General features: G+C 32.5%; 1 long non-coding RNA gene across 1 annotated transcript in view; it reads left to right on the top strand.

Moving 5' to 3' along the window:
- Positions 1 to 3,202: 3,202 nt before the first annotated feature.
- The window catches only part of LOC129231742 (uncharacterized), a 51,017-nt gene continuing 40,336 nt past the window's right edge, over positions 3,203 to 13,883 (top strand). Inside the window, exon 1 of the long non-coding RNA XR_008581284.1 lies at positions 3,203 to 3,425. This is a non-coding gene — a long non-coding RNA (uncharacterized LOC129231742). The remainder of the gene's footprint in view (positions 3,426 to 13,883) is intronic.

Raw genomic sequence — 13,883 nt, 5'->3', positions numbered from 1 at the left:
TTTTGCTGTTATAAAAGATGTCTGCTTATTTACGAATGTGTTTTACAAATTAACCGGATTTTCGTTATCCGGATTTCCTTTGGTCTCCGCTAGTTCGAAAAAATGAAGTTGTACTGTAAATGAAAATAACCTGAACGGAAGCGCACTGAAAACATATAATATTTAACATTTTAAGATATGTTTTTTTTTTTTTTTTTTTTTTTTAAAGGTTAACAGAAAGAGTTTTGATCTCAAGCACATTAGGTTTCTGTTTTTCAATTAACTGTTTCTCAGATGTATACTATATACCAGAGTTGGGGGACGTGCGTCCTTTATAAAAATTAGCTCTTGTAATAATTAATATTTAACTGTACAGATTGCGAAAATTTAAAATGCGTTGCATATAAAATTATTAAGATAGAGTTTAAATAAGATAATCTGTCCCTTTGAACTACAGTAAGATGTCAGCTTAAAGTCAGGATAAGTCAAGTTGTATAGTAATATTCAATTAATTTCAAGTAAGAAATAAAACAAACAACCTACTAAATGTTTTATCATATTTAAAATTATTTCACGCATTATTGCGATATGTTGCTCTTTTGTAGTTGAATACTGTTATTTTTCTTGCGAATTTCTTCATAGTAGTATATTAAAATACTGAAAAATAAATAATTGAAAATATTTCTGTTTCATTGAAGTTATAATTTTAAGTTTGTATTTTTAAAAAACAATATTTCAACAAGTTGTTAATTACTCGTGTGGAAATACAAAAATATTTTTCCTTGAGTAACTTCGTATATAAAATAATAAATAAAATACTTAATGATTTTTACTCCCTATCGCTATTTTTAAAAAAGCAATGCAGTGATAAAGCTATATAAAAACTTATAATTACGTAAAAGTCGCATTTATAAGGCTTATGGCATTATAGGCAGCGGACTCCTTAATCACTGCCTAATTCAAATATGGCTTCCAGTTTTGAAACGGTTCAAAAATGATACCAAATGGAATGTTATTTATCTATTTGTTCTACTGGTTAAAGAGTACTCCATCACGGTGTAACGAAAAGTTACATTGCAAGACATGTATAAATTGCAAATGCATTTTGTGTAAAATTCGTCCTTGGCTCATATGAGGCTGTGAGAAGCAAAGGGATGTAGGTGGACATTTTCAAGTTTTGAGTAAAACGCGTATAGCCTAGGTAGACTTTCATTGATTTTTTTTCTAAATCATGCTATACAGCAGCACCTACCAGGGCTACTAGTACTATCTCTTGCCCCAAGACATAGGAAGGGTTCACCTATTATGTGTACTGGTTATCTCCAAATTTTTAATTTTGCCACTTGCATTCCTTTGCTTCTCACTGCCTCAAATGTAACCGTCTCCTCCGTGATTCTGCTCTATTTGCGTTGAAATTTGATAGTTAGAATTAAATTTAAGATCTTAATTTTAGGTTTAAGTTCTTGTTTATTGTATGTAGTTTACCATGTGGTGCGTTTGCTCAATATGATATTCTGTCGTGCATATACTGGAGCTTAAACACCCTCTTTTTAGTTTGTAGTTTAATTTTTGGTCTTTTGACCATACTTATTGAATCCTCCACGGCTGATGAGCTCTTGATTAAATCTTTCAACTTTTTCTATTAATTTTGCTGCTTGTATTTTTCTTTTCCTCATCATTATTATTCTTAAAAATTGTTTAAAACTTGTTATTTGGCTTGTATATTTTATATATTTACTTGGCTTTTTAGTTTTGCTGCATTGCGCATCTATGTGCTTTTGGGGTTTGGTCTTTTCAATATTCTTCACTTGTATTATAATTATAATAATATTAATTTTATATATATATATATATATATATATATATATATATATATATATATATATTGAGCGTGTATTTTCTCTGTAATGTACGTAAGGGGCCCTGATATTGACGTTATGAAGTTTCTCTTTGATTTTTTTTTTTTTTTGCTTTGTTTGTTTTGTACGGGGGGGGGGGGGTACAATAAAATAGGTACTCAATATTTGGAGTTACAAGGAGAGGAAAAAACCGGATTTATTCCCGGGATTTTTTGAAGGAAATCTTGAAAACTCTTGGAAAAGTTCAAATAAGTGAAATAAAAGAAAACTTTGCTTAGATTTTAACTTATTCTCTGCACGATTTCATAAGTTTTAATGCTTTTTCCTGTTGTAAATGCAAGTTACGTTACATTTTTTTCTAGAAAAATTATACCAAATTTACTGAATAGCTAACTGAACTGATTTTTTAAAATTATTTAACAGATAAATTTGAATGTTGAATATTTTTTCAACGCTACCAATCTGTAATTAACCATGAAATAATATATTAGTATAATTAGCATTCTTTAATATTATCACTGAGATAAGTCATATCATTCCACTTAAGCAAGGGTTGATTACGTAATTATTTTTGAGCAACCAACAATTTGGATTTCTTTCCAAAAAAAGAAAAGTTCAACAAGCATAATTTTAGTTTTAATTCGATTTCAATTTTAAATTGCTCATTTTGTATTGAGAATATAAAAGAAGTTTTAGCAATGATATCATCTGAAAAAATCTTACATATTAGCCCAGAATCAACGTGAAAAAACATAGTTTGTTTACTTCCAAAATGTTTATTCCCCAAAATTCCCAGGTTTATTCTCCTTGTTCCAAAACTGAGGGTTTTTTTGCATCTCTATCAATAATACATGAGTTTTCATAGTTAGATAAATATGAAACACTCCATACTTTATTTTCAATTATTTCCGTGGTATGTATGTGCAGACGAAAATGGCTTTTAAATACCCCATCACTCATTTGGCTCTCAACGTCTTCAAAATAACCTTCCATGCTTGGAATTTTCTCCCTCACATCAATACAAAGCAGAATATCATCTTCGGAAGAAATAGAAGACGATAAGTGGAATTTGAATCAGATTATGAACTTCTAAATTCCAATATTTCATATTGCTCCATTGCGCAAGGCTGCGACGTCACAGCCCCGACCGGTCGAAACGGGGCAACCAACCGAAGTCGAGAATTAAACGCGCCCATAGCACAGAAGAGAAGCTTCCGAACGAGGGAAATTCACCACTTCGAAGCACAAAATATGTGTCCACTCCATGGTGTCTACTTTCATGGCGGGAAATTAGGAAGAGAAAGCTGTGAGTGGCAACCGCATTATTTTGAATTTGTTATTATAGTGTGGTTATAGTTTTCAGTTTTCTGTAGAAACCCAACAGACCCACTACCATGGGGTTTGAATCCTGGAATTTAATGTCCATCCCGGAAAAAACCACCCCGGACAAAATATCATTTTGTCCATTTCATCCACTTCTTCAGTAAATTGAAAGTTCTTAATAGCATACAGAAATGTATATCCAAACAGTTGATCGTAAAATATTTTTATGTGAAAATGAAAAAAATAAGATCGATTGAAATTTATGTAAGTGTGTATAAAGCAAATGACTATTAATAATTTATAATGCATGCAATAGCATTTATAAAAACAAACACCTTTAACCGAAAGTAAACTATGCACTACATTTTAAGATGATTATCTGTGATACGGGAGTTTCATTGCGCATAATAAATATGTTAATAAAATTAAAAAGTAGAAATAAAAAGTTTTAAAAAGTTGAAGTTTCAAAATATTAAAAGTCATAAAAAGAAAAAACTAATTGATATTAATGTAGAAAATGTTACCGTGATATCTGCTCCTGTAACAGGGGTCTGGCCAGAGGATATTTGGGTCCGTTAACGGACCCTTCACAAAAATCTGATCAACCAAAACGGACCTTTCACAAAATTCCGATCAAACAAAACGGACCTTTCACAAAATCCCGATCAAACAAAACGGACCCTTCACAAAATTCTGATAAACAAGATCGGATCTGTCAAATTGTTTATTGAAAGACAGGGCCGTAGCCAGGATAAATGTCCAGGGTAGGCCAAAATATTTTTTGGACAGGCAAGTAATAATAATAATAATAATAATACATATAATGGGGGTGGAGTATTTTGGTTTGATGCCGGAACACACAGGAATATCTTTGCGCAATAGTACATACTATATATTAATTTTAATAAAAGTGACCAATTTAACTAATAACAGTTATTGAAAGGCAGAGAAAAAACACAATATAGCATTAACGTGATTTAATTCAACTTCTTTATACTGATTATAATTACAGAAGCTCTATATTGGCCTTTAAACTTTTTTATTTTCAACTGCTGTGCAATAATAATTTTCATAATCACCATGGCAACAAGTAAGCAATACGTGACTAGTAGGTAATTAAATAAAAATACACAGCATATAATTTCACACATATAAGAAATTAGTGAAATAGTGAATTGATTTCATTTAATAAACTGAAAGATTAGACATATGGGCCTACATATAATTAAATCCACATGAAATTTACATGAGCATTGAAGAGTCACTTTTTACGCAAAGCTATAAATTATGAAAACATATGCATATATGCATATGGACCTTTCTATACATCTTAAATTAAAAAAATCATTTGAAAATAACTACATTCTTCATAAATTATCATTAAACAACTAGTAGAATGTGAACATGTTAAAGTAACGTAAAAACTATCGACTGCTAAATGCATACCTTAACTTTGCATGAGAAATGCGCTTTTTTTTTTGCTGCCAAAATAACTGTTAAAACAATTGTAAGCGTCGAGATGAGCTATCGTTAAATTTTTTCAGCACTACATCAATATCAAGATTTTTAGTGCGAGATTTCTCAAAAGCAAGAAGGGTTAAATCTGACATCCTTTGGTGACACATTGACAAGCGTTGCGGGCGATTAATTCTTGTAAGTGTGGAGAATGATGATTCACAAGTTGCCGTACTACAGCCGAAGGTTTTTGCAGTAGCCAGCAAACTATAAGTGTCCTCAAATGCTATTCTCTGCTGAAAGATTTCATTAAAAACGTTTACATCTTTCTTTGTCGCTTTTTGTTTTTTTAAAAAATTATTTACAACGGAAATTTCTTCGGAAGGTATTTCTATGCCTAACACTGAGAGAGGTTTTATGTCCTTTAATGAAATAATTTCTTTATCATCAATACTGTTGAGTGCTAGTAAGAGATCGTTGTTGTTGAGAAACCTTCTTTTCATTTCATTTAAAATGAGATCAAGCACTTCGAAGAATAATATTTTAAATTTGTTTTCTGTAGCATCATCAGTTGACGGTTCTCCTATCTTTTCGTACACTACATAATTGTGAAGTGTTGGATTTATTTTGCGGCGCCTTTTGTTTGCATTTTCGCTGCTCACTGGGCTGAATTCTTCCTCAATCTTGCTCTTAATTTCTACATAAGTCTCGTCATTCCTGTAACTTTCTAAAGTGTCCATCAGAGATTTTGTTACAGTATAAGAGTCTTTTAAGCTTGCTTCATGTGACTGAAAAATCTTATCAGCTGGCTGAATAGTCTCCAATATTTTTTTCATAATTATCATACAAAATATAAACTCTTCGGACCGGATCATAGTGATAAGTCCTAGAGCTTCAACGACATAATCGCAGTCAATATCCTTGCTTCTCGATACTTCCTCTAATGCCTGTATTATTAGTTTGTAATTAGATACTACCAATCTTGTGGTATCTAGATGCCCACTCCATCTTTGCTCCAAAAGGCGGCATAGCGATTGACCCTGATAAAACTTGGAGATACTTCCTCTTTTCAGAAATTTATAGAGCATAGAGCATGTGTCGAAATAATAAGTTATTTCTGATATACCTTTAACTGCTTTCATTAGTACTAAGTGCAACCTATGATTAGAGCAATGAACATACGGAATTGTTCGGTTCAATTCCTTTTGAATCAATGTTTGCACTCCATTTTTATCACCGCTCATCACTGCCGCTCCATCGTAACACTGGCTCAAAATATGAGAAGTATCCAATCCACAGTTAGTAAAAGTTTTCAGCGTCAAGTCAACAAATGATTTTGCATCACAATCGGTACATGTCTTAATTGTTAATATTGATTCTTCAATGCGACCGTCTTTAACATAGCGAACCCCTATGGCAACATTTTCTTTGTTATTTTTATCTTTAGTGCCATCCTCTAAAATACTAAACCATGGAACATCAGCATTTCGAACATCATTAGCGACACTTTCGGTCACAAGTTCAGCCATTATACGTATAATGTTATTTTGAATTTCAGGGGATAAATAAGTGCAATTTCGGGGAATGTGGTTTGCACAGGCAGCTAACTTTTCATCTTTCTTCAAAGTAAACTCGAAGAGATTCCTAAACAAACTGCTCTCTTGATGCTCTTCAATGTTATATGTACCACGAAAAGCTAATTCATTGAGTACAAGAAACTGAATAACCTCAATAATGGATTTGACGTAATATCGATGTCTTTCCAACACATCATTGTTAATTAATGTAGAAACTGCTAAACCTTTCTCTTCACGGCATAGTTTCTCTCTCCACATCATCATTGCAGAGATATGAACTTCTGAAGAAGCATGTTTCGAAAAACCCTTTTCCTTGCTCATTGCCATTTTCCAATTTCGGAATCCTGTTGAAGTGAAAGCATTTTCTTTTGTACCAGAAGGAAGAAACTGTCTGCAAGGATAGCAAAATGCAGCATCTCTAATTTTGGAATATTCTAACCATTCATACTTTTGAAACCAATTAGCGTGAAAACAACGGTTTTCCTTGTTTTTAGGATACGTAGGAAGATTATGCTGAACTATATTTCCTCCTTTCACAGATATATCACTGGCATCATTTACATCAGAAGTGGTAATATGTTTTTTTAATTCTTTAGAAGCTACACTAACACTGGGCTCCTTTTGAGCAATTGTTGAACTTTTCCGAATGACAAATTTATCCATTATTCAAAGCCTCTGAACACAGCAAGCAGGTAGTGGAACTTGGTAAAAAGTGAAAGTTCAAAATACTTAGGTACTTCAGCAAATAACTCAGATTAAATTGCCCATCTAAATAGGGCCAAAATGCAATTAATGGTAAAGCTAAATCTTTAAAAAATAACTCTTCCCTGTATTTCGTGCTCAAATAAAGAGAAACCTCTCTCAAATGACCACCCTTCGTTCTGGTGAAAAGCTGTCGTTAAGAGAGGTGGTCCCTTATTGGACCTTGCTTTAACCCCTAACGGGAGGGGCAGTCTCACAGACCGCTCGTAAGTTCATCCTTACACCCCTTGATTGGTTTCATTAGCAGTAGCACTGTTCTTTCAAAAAGGGAAAATGATCCAAATGAAAAGATTATTTTCGTCTCTTTGGACACGGAGAGAAAACATTTTAAGTCGCGGAAGATATTTTCCCCTTCACTTTTTTTATAAAGGTTTCCATTTTCAAGGAATTGTCTAACATCTTCTATGCAAAATAAATGTGATTGTCTCTTTAGTGTAAGCACATGAGGCATTCTCGAAAAAAAAAAATCTTGGCTACGTTAAATTTAAAAACGCTTGGCTATGTCCTTATTTTCTTACGTGTTTTAAAAATGAACTGTTGAAGAAAACAGCCACCCCCCCCCTTTTTTTTTCGAAAGGAAAAATTAGAATGTTTTGAAAACTGTACATTTTTCAAATTTTTATTAGAAATATTAAATTTCCTCACTAATACTTTTATTTATTTGAAATTTTTATTCAGAAATCTTATTTTTTTATTGTGGTAGTATTTTGCAGTGATACCTGCAAGTTATCACTACAAAGTACTAAACTTTTCCTGCTTTCGATTAGGCCGTGTTCTCTGCGATAACGTATCTCATTTTATTTAATTTTAAAGCCATGTCACCAAAATTTCATTACAAAGTTTTGTTTTACTTTCATTTTTTACCATTAAGAACTACCAGTGTAATTTTTCATTGCAATATTTTTAATTTCTTGTAAAGCAGGCCCTGTGTCCTGTAATGTTTTTTAAGCATTCGTGTTTTAAACTGAAGCTTACAGTGATTTCTTTTTTAGACTGAATATTTTTCTTCCGTTTAAAAATTATTTTAAGAGTTAACCAGTCAAGTAATTTTTATCATTACATCAGATTGATTATTCTTAAATGTTATTCCAGAATAGCATATCGTCGCCACACAGAAAGAGTAAGATATCTTAGTGTTATTTCTGGGATTAGATATCTTACTGTTGCTCTGAGGCGACGATGATATGTTTAAGTATATTTTTTACTATGGATAAATTTATCAACACAAGTTATATGGACAGCAGATTTCATCCTGCTAATATAGTTAAATGTTTAAAAGTATCAAATAACAGTATCCTAAAACACAATTGCATCGATAAACGTTACAACGACAGATTTTTTTTTTTTTTTTTTTTTTTTTTTTTTTAAGTTAAAGCACATAAACGTTAAAATGGGACATACCCACTAATATATTTAAAAAAAAAAAAGAGACCAATAATTTCTTTTTATGAAGCAGTAACTTCTTACCTCTGTGATGCAGTATGTAATTAATCAACTTGAACTCAAAAAGGAGACGGAAACATTTCTGTCAAAGTTCTCATTTGTTCCCTTTCGAAGCAATAAGCAAACCGAAAGTTATAAGCACGTGTTTTTAGTCATCCACCGACTACTTCTCGGAACTAGAGACATAGCAACAAAAAAGGGAGGGGGACCAGACTTCGAAGGCACAACAGGGGTGAGGAGGTGGGGTCAACGTCAACGACAAATCTCCTTAGGCTCAAAGCTAATCAGTCCCAAAAAAGACCTCTGTCGCCGACAGCCTTTACAATGTACTGATAGTTTTGCTGCTACTGGACGACGACGACAGCAAACCCTGAACAACGGGGAGTCTTTAGTATATCCCTCTGGTAATTTTTCTGGAAACCTTTCTTCGGCAGGGTATAGAGACTTCAGGCTAATTCCATTCCGAGGTAGCCAAGAAGGAATTTCGATAACTCAGATGTGATTCAAAGAGGAATTTTTTAGCAATTCAATTTTTGACATTGAAATTATTTCATTTTACGGACACAGCAAAAAACTTCTTCGCTTAAAAAAAAAGTTTAGTAGCTTAGGGGAGGCGAAACTTCTCTCAGGGCAGGCGGCGCCTCCCCTGGCCTACCCCTGGCTACGGCCCTGTTGAAAGAGCAAATCTGAAAGCAAAATAACGCATATTTCTGTGTATAAACCGATAATTTTTGGAACCTTTTTTTAAGTCGAAGTAGAGGGATCAGCTTACACAAAATCGGCTAATTTTGAAAAAAAAAAAAAATATCGGCACTCTTGGAATGCTGCAAGCGATAAAAAATGGCCACTGCCAAATAAATATAATGGTTGTCTGTTTTATCACAGCTAATTAGCAGCGTTGTTTTTGTAAACTTTTCTGAAAAAGCATTGGTAAGCACTTTTCTCCCTCATGATTTAATAAACAATAATAATATATATCTGTGAAATGAACTTAGAACTGCAAAGGGATAGTAAGGGTGAGGAAAAAATATGATCGCTTCAGATAGTGTTACCAACTTCAAAATTATCACAACTTTTGAACCTTTATAATGACTTGATTAGAAAATATTCTCATCATTTTGCCAGCTTGTCAATATTTGCGTTTTTACGGTGCGGTGCGATGTTTAATTGTTATTTTGGGAGAAATTTATATGGGTTTTGATTTTTCGATGCTAACAAGGATGATTAACTTTAAATAAACTCTTTTAATTACCGTTTTTTTTCTTTAGATGTCTACTTTTTGAAAAATGCAATCTTTTAACATCCGATGATATGAGAATCACATTTTGTTCTTTTTTCAAGCTAACTTCGCTTTATTAGGATTCAAATAAATGAAAAGTCTCTTTATTTCTGTTAGAACTCTCATTTCAAGTTTTTAAAGCAAAATTCCATTTTCTGTTATGAGTCAAAACTTAAAATGCTAAATAGATGGTTTATTTTATTTTATTTTTTGGGTCAACTGTGTCCACAGATATTAATGATATGTTTATTATAGGACTCTAAAATGCAATTTTAAAATAATTTTATCAAAAATATTTCTTTTACAAGCTGTTTTTATACTTTTGATGCCTTCACTTTGAGAATTGCGATCTCTTTGCATCCGCTATGGGAATCCGATTTTTCGAATTTTTAATGATTATTACGCTTTGTTAAGAGGTAAACGATTGAAATATTTTTTTATTTTTGTTAAAATCACGGAATTTAGAAGTTTTAAACCAAATTCTGTGCTTTTTAAGAGTGTCTTGGGTCAAAAAGTTGAATGATGGACCCTATTTTGAATTTTATTTTATTTATTTATATTTTTGTTACAATTATTTTAAGTACTGTACAGAAATATATCTAGTATAATTTAACATAATGTAGAATGGTAGATAAATATTGGTACTTGAAAGAGCGATGCCCCCCCCCCCCCCCCCGCCAAATATCAGAAAAAAAATCCAGAACGATTTTCTCAACGTAGAAGAGGAAAACACTCAACTTTAAGTTTAATTGATGCAGTTTGTGCCATCTCTAAATTCTAAAATTTCGTTTTAACAAAAAACAAAAAAAAAAAATTATTATTTTTTTTTTTTTTTGCGAAATTTTTTGGTTTTTCGCGAAATTTTTTGGTTTTTCACAAAATTAATTCATTTTTCACAAAATTATTTGATTTTTCACAAAAAACGGACCCTGTGAAAAAACCTGGACAGACCCCTGTGTAATACAAATGTGATGACCAGCAACAGGCTCTGAGCCCAGCCTGGCTGGTCCAAGAAATTTATTAGTCCTCAATGAAGAATAGTAACCCTTTTAAAGCTACTACTACCTTGCTCATTATACCCTCTTCCGGTAAGCTGTTCCAAGTTCCCACAACCTTACTAAAGTAGTAATTTTTCCTAAGTTGTATGATATTAACATATCCATAAAAACGTGCAGTCTACATGAGTTATGTAATGTTTATGTTTTATGTAATATTTTGCTATGTAAAGACATTTACGTATCCTGCTGCGTATAACGTATTATGCTGCTTACATAAATATTTTACTATGAAGTGAAATCAATAAAAACTTGAAAAATTTATCAATAAAAAAAATTTTAAGTTAAAATTATTAAATGATGCAGAGTAATAAGAAGAGAAAAATGCAGCAATGCATAAATGACATATTGTGATGTTTTATTATGATATGTAATGCTCATACATTGAAAAATATTTAATAATTGCCAGATGCTTCACCAGTAAGATGTTTAAACTTAGAATTTAAGCTTTCATGAGCCATTACCATTTTTGATGCAGTTTGTAGTTCAAGCCTGTTTCTAAGTTTGCTTTCTATCATGACAAAATTTGAAAAAATAAGGTCAATTCTTGCTGATGAGGCTATTCAATGAAAAAGTTGACACATGCAAATTGGGAAATACTTTTTATTTCACTGTATCTCTTCAGTGATTCCCACCATTCTGCAGGTGATAGATTGTGTCTATTATTGTATTAGAAAAATATAAGTACTCATTGGTTTCTAGAAATGCAGATGTTTTAATCAAGGCTCGAAAATTATATTGCCAGACATGCCCGGGGCATATAAAAATTCCGATTGGACCTGAATCTTTTAACCTTTACATGCTTTGCTGGGCATGTAATTATTATAGTTCTTAATAGAGTATTGGTAATTTTAATGGTGACTTATTATGTACTATTTCTTTAAACTTCTATTTCTGTTTTGTATTGAAATAATTCTTGATTCAGATACATAAAAAAGCTGTCAAATTTTTTGTCTGATTAATGCTATATGACATTCAAATATTTTTGGTATTATACAATAAAAAAAAACGGAACTGATGTGATATACCCCACTCTTGGCGACTTTTTCCTGTTGGCGCCAAGAAAGCGGCGCCAAGAAAACGATGTATGACGACATATGTCATACATCGTTCTTAGCGATGCTTTTTTAGCGCCAACAGGAAAAAATCAGATAAGAAAACATGATCAAAGCACTTCAGAACACAATATATATAAAAACATATATAAAAACAACATAAAAGCACAACAAAAAGCATCACGAATATATGCTTCAAAAATGTACAGGGCCGGGGTTTTTTGTAAACATATTAAAATACAATGAAATAAATTATTGTATTAATTACAAGTCGAAATTAATGCATTAATTTTTTTTTCATCATTTCTCCGGGATACGAGCCCTCGGTCTCATAGTACTTTCGTAATGAGACCTCGGCTCGCCGGCCCTGCCTCGGTCTCATTACGAAAGTACTATGAGACCTCTGGCTCGCCAGGACCTCGCTCCGCTCGGTCCGTTATCCCTCCGACTGTTAATATACATTACAGTCGGAGTATGATCACAGTTATGTATACTACAAGAACCCCTCAAGGATTTGTAAAAACAAAGAATTTTGGAAGTGAGAAGTTTTTTTTTGAATTCTAAAATAAAGAACTTACCTTTTTATATGGTATAAATATTCACACTCAGTCTAAAACAATACATCATATGACAATGGCACGTTACAGATACACACCACGTTGGAGTTAACTTTTAATTAACCTTCAAGTTTGAAGAAACTGGCATTTTCTAATGTTTTTACTTCAAAACACAACTACTGAATTTAAACTAACACAAAATAAGCATTCCTGTAAGGTATATTGCACGAAACAACACCACGTCGTAAAATCCCCCTAAGAGCGGAACATATGTGCGCCTACCTCCACGGACACACGTGCGAAAAGAATTAGTTCACATCTGTACTTCCCAGGTATATTCTGCAGGGTTACTAGGGCTACCGGAAAAAGTTTTATTGCCAACGTTGGCGATTTTCGAAATGAGCTAAAAATTCTATCCTCGCCAAGGGGGGGGGGGGGTATATCACATCTGTACCAAAAAAACCAAGCATGTAAAATTTCTCTTTGGGCATGTATTATTTAGACAAACATGCCCGACAGGGCATATAAAATTTTAAAGATTTTTCTAGCCCTGGTTTTAATAGAAAATATAACTAGCATTGGAAAAATGGAAAGATATTTTTATCAATGTCATTCAGCCAATTTCTTGCTATTTCTTCAATCACGTGTTTCTGATGCAACATATGATGTGGTGGTGCAGTTATCAAATCTTTTCTGTAGGAACTTACTATGAAATTTAGATCTTTAGCTTTCAAAAGTGTCAAAAATTCATTAGGTATGAAATTTCTTTGTGGCACATCTAATGAAATATTCAAGGGTTTCAAAAGAGTTATTAGATGTTTTACTTCTTTATATAACCTAATATTATTAATTATATTCTTTAACCCAATATTATTATGTTCTTTGTTTACTATTTCGTCTTCATGTTTATTGATAATTTTCAAGAAAATATCTTGGTTTTCCAAGCATTTAATGTGACAGTTCCATTGAGTTTAAAGGAGATATCACACGAGAGAAATTACAGGACATCGCAACCGCAATAGCAACCGTAACGCTCTCCGGAACTGGTTTTTCTACTCACTTCCACAAACGATCGCTCCAAAATTCTCGTGTGCTATGGAAATTCGCAGTTGCTCGTATTGGAGCAAACTTTTTCCTCCGCTAGAAAAAAATTGCCTTTAATTCTGGGCAAGTTACGAAGGAATCAATCAGGGCGCTGGAATTTCGTGACGTCAGGCAGCGTCACTGTAAAATGCATTTGCAATCGTGGATTCCTTTTATTGTTGTATTTATTTTATGTTTCAAAAATCTTTAGTTACACTTTAAAAAACGGATGAGCGACATTTAATCTTTGGTTTTGCATCTGATTTCGAATTTAAATTACTACTTATATGTTAGTTAACATCAGTGCGAATTTTATGCATTTCTTAATTTATATTGGTGTTTTTCGTTTCATTGGGTTTTTGAAAATTGTTTTGCACAAATGTTACAATGGAGTCGTTTCCAAAATTTTAAACGTATTTTTTTCTGAAAGAGCATGCTTAAAAACATAGGATCTGA

This window comes from Uloborus diversus, chromosome 10 (assembly GCF_026930045.1).
Source record: "Uloborus diversus isolate 005 chromosome 10, Udiv.v.3.1, whole genome shotgun sequence".
In the NCBI taxonomy this organism is placed as follows: Eukaryota; Metazoa; Arthropoda; class Arachnida; order Araneae; family Uloboridae; genus Uloborus; species Uloborus diversus.
Note: the sequence above shows the minus strand (reverse complement) of the source record. Positions and strands in the feature narration are given on the sequence as shown.